This window comes from Plectropomus leopardus, chromosome 21 (genome assembly GCF_008729295.1).
Source record: "Plectropomus leopardus isolate mb chromosome 21, YSFRI_Pleo_2.0, whole genome shotgun sequence".
NCBI lineage: Eukaryota > Metazoa > Chordata > Actinopteri > Perciformes > Serranidae > Plectropomus > Plectropomus leopardus.
In genome coordinates, this window is record NC_056483.1 from 23,096,828 (window position 1) to 23,107,053 (window position 10,226).

The following is a 10,226-nucleotide window of genomic DNA, read 5'->3' on the forward strand; positions in this document are numbered from 1 at the left end:
CTTTTTTTTTTTTTTTTTTTTTTTTTTTTAAGGCCTCCCTCTGAATTCTGTACACTGCAAAAAGGGCAATTCTGTGTCACTTTTTTTTTTTTTCGTTTTTTCTTTTTTAGCTTAATAGGAAATTTAACCCAGTCTACATGAAGAAACTGTTAACCACTAACTGGTAACAGTGTTGTCTAATAAATGTGTTTCAGAGGACTCATATGTTCATTGTTGTGTGGATGTTCATCAGAAATAGTTTTGCGGCAGGACTTTGGCAGCACACATCTAGGTTTTTCATTTTGAGCGGCTAGAATAAGATCAAAAACACTTTGGTTAAGGCAGATGAAACATGGTGGTTTAAATATATTTTTAAAAAGTCAACATCATGTTGCTATTTTAGCAATGCTAACAGTTAGCTTTATGCCAGTATCAGTTTTTTCAGACATGAATTGGCACAAATGTTCATACAGATGTTCATGGTTTCCAGATGATATGTCGTAATGACAGTGATCCTCTGACTTCTCCGCTAGCCCTTCTGCAAGGCTAGCGTTTTTTGTTTTTTAGTGAAATGTCTCCACAGTTATGAAACTGATTGCCATGAACTTTGATACATACATTCACGTTCTCCTCACAATTAAATATGATGCAATATGTGATTCACTGACTTTTTCATTTAGCTCCATCATTGAGTCAGCATCTGAAATTTGTTCAGTACTCAACTACCACTCTGTCAGTGTACAGATGTGATGTCAAAAACCACTTTCTGCATCCGAGAAGGTGGCTGGACAGAACCAGTTTGTATTCACATGAAATGCTGCTAGTAACCACATTAGGACCATGAGTGCACTCCATGCTCTCCTCTGCTCTTCTCTGCTCTCTGCTATGTTCACATTTTACAGATATCATAAATACAATGTCATAAATATTTTCCTCCTCATTAATAATGTGCTATTTTACCTACCTCTCACAACCTATTTGTACTTTCCTGTGTGGGTAACAAGCACAGAGTTCAAGCGTTGTGAACAACTAGGTTTCATCTCACTATCTGTAAAATGCACCCTTTAAATAGCAGTAAAATACTGCACAATTGACTTCAGACCAGGTTTTTATTGGTCAATGGCACTTTTGCTTTCTGCTGCCTCAGAATCAATGCACCTGACCACACCTCATTTTAAGACCTACATGCCTGTGAGCACACAGATGGGTGCTACTTAAACCATGTGGGTGCTGGCAGTGTAACTGCATCAGCCTGAAATAAGCAATGACAGTTGTGCTGCACTATCAGACCAGGTATAAGACAAGACTCATAACATGGATCAATATGCAAACAAGAACCAAGACTTTCCAAAACCTCACAGAATTGCCTAAATAGAACCATAACTTTTTAATCTTGCCTGTGCCACAGAGGATGGTAGACATTTTTTTCTTTCAAAATTTAATTTTTGAAAAAAAAAAAATCAGGGTTGCATCAGCAGTATTGTTAAGTTCAGGGATATGGATTATGGCGAATAAAATATTATGGCACAGCTAATATCAGACTTTATGAGAAAAATGTTGTGGTTACTGTAGAAAAAAGGAGAAAAGTAAAAGTGAAATGAAGGTCAAGAGAACTGCATACCAATCCACCACCCTGACCTTTCTTTTCCATTTGCCATATAAAGGGCATCCTGTACTGGCACTGAACTCTGGCTGTGGACGCAAATGGTGCGCTTCTGAATCATCCAATATTAACATAATTCCAAGGGATACCATGCATAAAAGAGCTGAGATGATTTTTGGGATGACATGATTTTTTTTTTCACATTCAAATACCAAATAATAATTTTATTTAGCAGCATTTTCATCAAAAAACTTGAATGTGTGGAATGTGTTGGTTTATTACAGCCTTCAATGAAAGACCCTGCAATCAGGTGTAAATAAACACAAGAATTTGGTCTTAAGAAATTTTCACGTTTCTTATCCCCTCAGCTGCATTGAATTTTCAACATTGTTTTTGCAACTCTGAAGGCCGTCAAGTGTTTTGTGTTTTTAAAATTCTCATCTTTTCTACAAACAATTTCTCCAGATTACTGAATATTTCACTTGTTTGTAGAGGGATTTTTTTCACAGAGCATCATTCTTCTGTGTCTGAGGAAATTGTCTGGCTAATTCCTCTCTTTCACTCAGGTATTATTATGGATAGGCCGTGCATAATGCTTTGGCATCAATACTCGCCTCATGCATGTCTTTTCAGTGAATGCACATAGATCTCGGAGCCCGCTGAAAAGGTTCCTGTCGCAGGTAATCAATACCAAACCATGTTTGCTCTAACTCACGTTTGAGCTCTTACAACGGAATGCAGACGCTTTCTTTTGTCTCGGGCAGAGGTGAGCATTGTGCATGATCTGCTGACTAAGCTCCATCTGTAAAAAAGTAACGTGATAGAAAACCAATGGAGTGAAAGCTCGGGGAAACTTTATGCAAACGAGCACCGCGCTTTGTTGGATCTGAATTGAGTCTTTGATAAACAAAGGCTATGGAGCATAATGCAGGCTGTGTGTGGATGTCCTTTGTGGTCAAAAGAGAAACTTACAACTGGAGGACTATTTAAATCACTCGGCCCATAATCACCAGCCGTGTTCACATAAGTCAATATTTGTATCTGGATGCGCTGAGGTGCTGCAGAAACATTATTTGTTCTTGGATTGAGATAAAACTTGCTGATCCGTGTCCAGAGTATTCCTGTTGGTGTGATATTGAGGTATTGTTGTCACTGTTACACTCACATGTAATGCATTACAACAGTGACTGGTTTCTGCACAGATCTGTCAAATTTGCATTCCATTTTCACAGTGGTGTGAGTTTGGATTTGATTTTTTCATCACTGTCTTTTAATTTTATTCTACCGTTAGTTTCGTCTTGTTTGTGTTGCTGTATCGCTGTGTTTTGAATCCCATTTTCTACTTTGCTTTGTTTGTGAAATCACTCTGTAAACATTGTTTTTTAGAGTTTTTTTAGGTGCTATATACATAAAGTCATATAATAATAATTATTATTATTATTTTATTACAACTTTAAAGTAATCCCTGACCCAAGCAACTTTCATGTCTCTGCATGAGTGAAATTCTGCGCTCAAATGCAATGTTTAAACTCGTAGCTACGATACAAGCAGCTGTGTACTTGACATGCTTTGCATTCAAGGGGTTAAGTTAGTCAGCTACTTCACAACTCGTGAAGTTGGAGCTTCCAGAATATTTCCACTTTTGGAGCTTATGAATACCATATGTGTCATGAACACAGTAAACCCCAAATGAATGCACCGAAACGCCGCCCTGTATGCGTTCCTGGCTGCTTATTGTCTCCTCTCTGCTGCAGTGACTGTGCTGTGGGCCTTCAAGGCTCTTCTCGGCTGTGCGCAACTCCTCCATTAAAATGGTATGCACAAATCCTCATTAAGCTGGCACGGTGACCTTAGCCTTTTGACTTAATAATAATTTGTTTGTTCTCATTTTTTAGTGTTAAGTTGCCAGTCACCGGCAGCCACAGGGAGGACTGTTTTGGCTCTCTCTCGTGTACATCTTTTAGTTATCTCTTTTGGTTTTCCTTTATCTTTTCCTTTGCTCTGTTATATATCTTTTCCATTTGGTTTTCTTTCTCCTGGCTGAAACATATGAGCTGTCCTCGTGTGGGTGCACCAGTCTGTTATTGGCACCCCAGCGCACACTCTTCTGGAGACGGAGAGAGCTATACCTGGTGCTGGAGCTCTGCCGTTGGAGACTGGCCCTCTGTTGTATAGGACTGACTCCTACGAGAATTGTGCTGAATTCTTTTTCTTGTTATTTCTTTTCTCCGAGTTACGTTCTATCAGCAATTTATTATAATATTGTTTGTTGCATTGATTACTTTGTTTGATTAGTTGTTTTCATTTGTTTTTGGTCATTTTTGTCAGCACCAGGATTTATAATCGCACTTTGGTTTGTTTGAATAATTCTTCTTCTCCCGGTTCCTGGTGGTGGTGTTTCTTCATGGTCCCTTTTTTTGTGTTGGTGTGCTGTGTCACGGGTGTTTAAGTTAAAGGACCCCTTTCTCCTGTTTTCGTTTCTGCTGCTGCGGTAAGTCCCTCATCCAGAGTGCTACTTTTAGACTTTTGTTTTGCTATCCTGGTGCTTGACATTTGTTTTGTTTGTAAAGATTAAATTTCTGTTACATAAAACTTTCTTCCTTATACATTCATGGCCTTCTGCCCAGTGGTTATCCAATGAACCTTGTGTGATCTTAATGATTATTTTTTATAATATAATTTACTTTCCTGGGGTGTGTGATCCCCCTAGGTGACATTGTCGCAACCCTTTAACCACCTGATCATGCCACAAAAAGAAAGTGGCAGCCTAGAAAAAAAGAATAATACTTAAATCATGTAGGGATACAATAGCAAAGGTCTCTTGTTCCAACAACTAAAACCACCTATGTTTACATTTGGTCTAAGTTAAGAAGCTCGAGACGTATGGATTACGTTCTCTACCTCAGAAGCAAAAGAGAAAGTTGCAAGATTTTAGTATATAATACCTGACGTGCTGTATGTGTTCTTTGCGGTTGTCCCTTTTCGACCCGGTAGTCAGGTGTTCTGCATCACCTTACGAGAAGTCACTTTGTTGGGTAATATGTGGATACGTGAGGGGCTGAGAGGAGGAGAACTGGCAGCTATTTTCTCAGATATTTTTTTAAATGTAAGCGGCTACATCTCAGCAGTTTCTCACCATCCTTAGAGTATCAGGTTATCTTACTGGAAAGTTGTTCTTCCATGCTGCTGATCACTATTTTTCGGCATCCAAAGCACACAGCCTTTTTTCTACCAGAAATATCAGAACTACCGTTCATGTGCTTTACTAATTATGAGGGTGTACAAATTTCTGGTGACTTCAATTAGCATGTGGATAATGCCTTTGAAAACAAGGCTAGGGAGTTAAATGAGCTTTTACTCGCCTTTGACTTAACCCACCATGTTATTTTTTATTATTTCTAAAGATATCTTATTGTATTTGATGTATTTCTATCTGTTTAGTTGTGCTTTAGACTGAGTAGCTGTTGTATTTCAGTTTTGAGCACTTGAACTGGGGAGCCACAGGGCAGGTTTAAAAAAGCTTGCCTCTTTGTTATTTTGCCTTTCTTATTTTTGTGTCGTAAATCTGATTGGGATACTCTTCAATGTATCACAGTTTTTGGTCTTCCACCGAGTTCAGCATTTAAAATCACCTCAAGCTTGACAGGCCTCTGAAGACTGGCTAGGTTAGTTAAACAGCTTGAAAGTTCAAGGTTTCTTTATTTGTATCCAGGGCTAAATGTGCTGTGCAGACAGGAAATTCAGCAGCCCAAGACAGGACATCACAACAATTCAGATTTAAAAAACATTACAATAAATACATAAAAAATGATTATCATCTAGTTTTAAAATAGCATCAAGTATAAAAACAGTAAAAGAACAACTCCTAAGAATGTCATGACAAAGTGCCCTTCAAACACACACACACTCACTCCAAAGCTTAAAGTGCCAGATGCATGTTTGTAAGCAGGTAGGTTTGGGGTGCCTCAACAGCTTGTTCTAGGTTTTGGCAAATTGAACAGTAACTTGGTTATGATGTCTTCTTTGTTTGAGATGATGACTGTTTGGTCTCTCTGTTCTGCAGAGTTGTGATGAATATTTGAGTGCAGTGACCATTTTTTGGTGACTGTGCTATATAATTGTTGCTCACTTCAGTTGCACATTGGTTTTTGTTTACAGTGTACTTTAGACTTATTGTAGGAGCTGAGCTGGAAATTCAAGGTTAAATAAAAATACACAATCTTGCCAAAATTGACATCATATGCATGAATGAAGTCAAAATTATTTTTGGAAAAAAAAAAAAAAAAAGAAAAAAGACGAATGCAAAGCACATAAAATGCACCAAGGGGTTATATTGTGTTACTGCTTTGCTGAACGTGAACATTCAGGGACACCCCAGATATTACTCCACAGGAAAAACATCCCAACTTAAAATGTGATGACAGTGACTTACATTTCAACCACTTATGGGACACCGCTCTCCTCCCTCCTCCCCCCCGCCTCCCTCTGCCTTACGCAGCACTTTGTTTGTCTCCCTTCTTTTCATTTCATGTGAAAATGGCACTACAGGAAGGACATGGGAAAACTAATGAGACTATCAATTACTGTTTTTTTTTTTTTTTTTTCCCTGCCGCAATGCAGAGAAACTGTGTGATTATGGGGGGGTTGCAGAAGGGATCAAGGAGTTAGAAAGGCAGTGGGGGGGGGGTTGGTGTGTCCAGCAGGACCTGGATGGCGCTGGTAATGATGATGTAATTATATTTGGCATGAGAAGGTGGCCGAGGGCTACCGTTAATGTAGCGTTAGGGGAACCTCATTAGGCTTTCACATGGCCTGACAGTTTCATTAAAGCCCAGCCGTCCTCGTCTGCCAGCGCAAGTCCAAAGTATTTATAAAACAAATCTTTAAGCCTCTGCCCCCATCCCCTATCCTCCCCCCGTCTCTCCTCGAATTCAGTTTGTCCATATGCATATAAGGCGGAACATTGGCTCTGGCTAATCGATGGAGAAGGCAAAACAGCTCTCTGTCTGTCTCCGCCTATCTCCCTCATTAGTGTTTAGGTCTCTTTTAATTTCAGCTCCTTATCTATCAGTGTAATGGTTTGGCTGGTATTGACTGCCTCTTTATGTATTGCCCACTGTGGGCTCGCAGAAATGGTCAAAGTTTTTTCGTGGGAGTGCTGCGCTCATTTGTCGTTCATTTTAAAACAAGCATCACTAATGTATCAGAGATGTCTCTCCGTGCTGCTGAGGACAAGAGGCAGAGCCAAGTTCTGCAGAGGATGTAAGCCAGGTGATCAAGTATTTAACACACACTACCCTATAGAGGAGCTCAAGAAGAAGAAGAGTCACATCTCCGAGCAATTCGAGAGTAGGCAATCAGCTCCAGTGCAGCTTTTCCACTCTCTCTCCCTCTGTGGACACACTCACATCTGACTCGCTTTGAGCACTGGAATCGATCACCAACACCTCCCCATTCCACACACACCTACCTCGCCCTCCCCTCTCACTTTGGCTTTTGGATGGATGTGCAGAGAGAGAATACACTACCTGGCTCTGCAATATGAAATATGTGGCAGAAGTTCTGACAGACTGCCACCACACTGCTTCTGTACTTTTTTTTTCCTTTTTATTCCTGAAAAAATTACTATACACTAATACTGATGGGGCCAAAGGGGACCTCACACCAACAATAGCAGTACAGCAAAGCAATGCAAGAGGCTGCGTAGATGTGAGTGTGTGTGTGTTGCTTAAGGGTAAAAGGTAACGAAGACCTATCAAACACTAAGACACTCCACTGCAGATTGCTCCTTGGAGGCTGGGTTGTATAACTTTGGAAAATTAATTACGGAAGAAATCATTTTCTTCTCCATTTCGAAGCTGGTGAGGAGCTTCGGAGGATCTATTTTTGTGTCCCCTGGTTCCGGAAGTAGAAATCGCGTTCATTTTTCTTACAGATGTGACTCATTGAGCACTTGTGCTGCTTGGGTCGGCATGAAACTTCTCGAATTAATCATCAGTATGAAAGATGAACTTTGTTTGTTTCATTAAAAAGTCAAAGCTACAAGTCTGTGGAAATAAAAAAAATATAATACAGGGATAGCTTGGATTTTTTTGAAGTAAGGGTTGTATAAAGTACTTTTCATAGTTCTAAGTGCTTTCTTGAAGACGTTTCACCTCTCATCCAAGTGATGAAAGTGGCAGTATTAAAGAAACTAAAGCAAGTCTTGACGACTATGATCTATCAAGCCTGTTGTCATTCCAAAGTTGTCAAATATCACCGCTTTGACAGTGCTTTCAGTGTATGATCCAAACGACAAAAGCCTCCTTTCGCATCCACATTGTACACCTCTAAACATTATGAGCTGAGAACCTGGCTGAACAAACCGGTCACAGTGTTATTTTACAATGGCTGGGCTACACCTGCCATGGCAGCCAGACAGGTGGCATCAGGTCGAAATGCTACCGGTACTGTCATCATATAAGTAGCACAAAAGGTCCCTATATGGTGGGCTGGAGGGCGGTGAATGGGATCCAACAAACACCAGACTTTGATTCAGTGTTCGCTTCCCATCTGAATGTGATTTTTTTTTTCCTATAGCTTACTTTGTGCGTCATTTGCCTAAAACCAAACCACCTGTGCCAGCATGTGCATTTATTGACGCTGTTAGATGTGTTGTCGTTGACTAAACATAACCATGTCCAGCATAATCCCACCATGTGCATTAGTTGACATCATGGTGGCGGTATCCCACAATGTAAAGAGCAGACACAGAAGGTTACCTAAAACAAATAATTTTTTTTGTGGAAGTTCACTGCAAAGCATGTGACGATATTGAATGAGCACGTTGGCAGCATGTGCATTGGTTGACATTTGGCGTTGGCGGCCATGTGCTTTTGTTGCCAAAACTTAACCATGTGCAGCATTATCCCACCATGTGCTTGTGCTGATGACATCACAGTGGCGGCATCTCAAAGCGTTAATGCTAGACTCAGAAGGTAAGAGTGTAATATGTAGATGCAACAGTCCAAATCGTTGCTACTGATGACTTGAGATAAGAATGTTTTGGAGGTACTGCTAAACCCGTAGGCAGCTGGACTTGCTTGAATTTCTTGAAGAGATTCCTCTCATCCAACTAGCAAAAGTAGCAGTCTTCAAGAATTTAAAGAAAGTCATAACAAGTCTTGACAAAAACCAATCTAATTTTTATATTACCCAGGAGAGTTCTGGGTTTCTATGTCACAGAACCCATGACACCAACACCTATGTCAAATTAAAATAGACAAGAAAGGTTTGTTTTTGTCTGTATCAGATCTCTGTTGGTGTATATAGTAAGGGCCCTATGGATAGGAATATCATGGACTATATACTGGACTGTATATCAGTCCAGTAATTCGGTCCAGAGCTTGAACTTATGGCTAGACTGAACTGTCTCTGTTCAAGGATGGCCTCTGGTGTCAGATGTCAATGTCCTCCTTGATCTTTCTCCAGTCGTCCACAGACTCCTGGTCGATGACCTTGGACCCCTTCCCAGATGATGATGTTGTGAGCGGTTTTGGTCTGGATTTCGAAGAGAGCTGATGTTGTCTGTTTCCAATACTCACTGAGACTCTTGTTCAGATTCCTTCACAGTGTGGGTTGTTTGACAATATAATATATAACATGAACTCAAGGTGAACTTGTACGATTTTTCCAGAGCTCAAAACTACTATCTGGAGTCAAAAATTAACTTTCATATTTAAAGTAACATGTATGCATGTAGTTATTACCCGCTGACTGTTCCTCTATAGAGGAATGTAGAATAAAATATATAAAAAGCTGAATGATATGCACTCATGCTCCCCAGAGGATGAACACTTTCCATGTTGTAAGGCTGTCACCTCCTGGTCAGTTTGTCAGTTGGTTGGTCGATATGCTCTTGTCAAACCAAACTGTTTCTCATTGGTAGGACAATTTGGGTGTTTAGTAAGGTCATGTATCCATGGATGTTTGAAGAGACCTGAACACAGCATTGGAGGTTGGGCCCCGTATTGGAATTATCATTATAGATCTATTTAAATAAGTCTCTGGATTGCAAATCGCATGCAGCGTTACACAGATATTTAATGTAAGTAACATTATGTTGTATATGACATCGTCAACCCCAAAGTTGACTTCTAGTGTGCAGGTGTTAGATATTTCTCAAACCAACTTTTTATCTTGAGTCCTATGACAGAAACAAAAAAGACAGAGTTGGTGTATACACAGTGCTACCAGGTAGAGTGTACTTAGTGCACTGTGGCTGGTTTAGTTATTCTAGAGATAAAAACCTTAAGTTTTTGATGCAGACCCTCTAAATTAAAGCGCACATGCTGCCATCAAACCTAATAAAGTGTGATAATCTACAACAAATATCACAACACATTTCACACCTAATGATAATTCGTATGCAAGAGGGAATGTAATCTGTTTAATGGGCCACTTTAGAATTAATACACTGTAAATGAGCCAAAATGAAGGTGGAGGAGGGACACAGTAATGTGACGAGTTTTGTGGTGCATTTCAACAAGGAAATTTTTAACTGAAAACTAAATGCAACTGGCAGAATAATAAACAGATATCATGCAGGATATCTGATGTTTTTTTGCCACTCAGGGGCAGCAGAGACAGGATGTGAACACACATG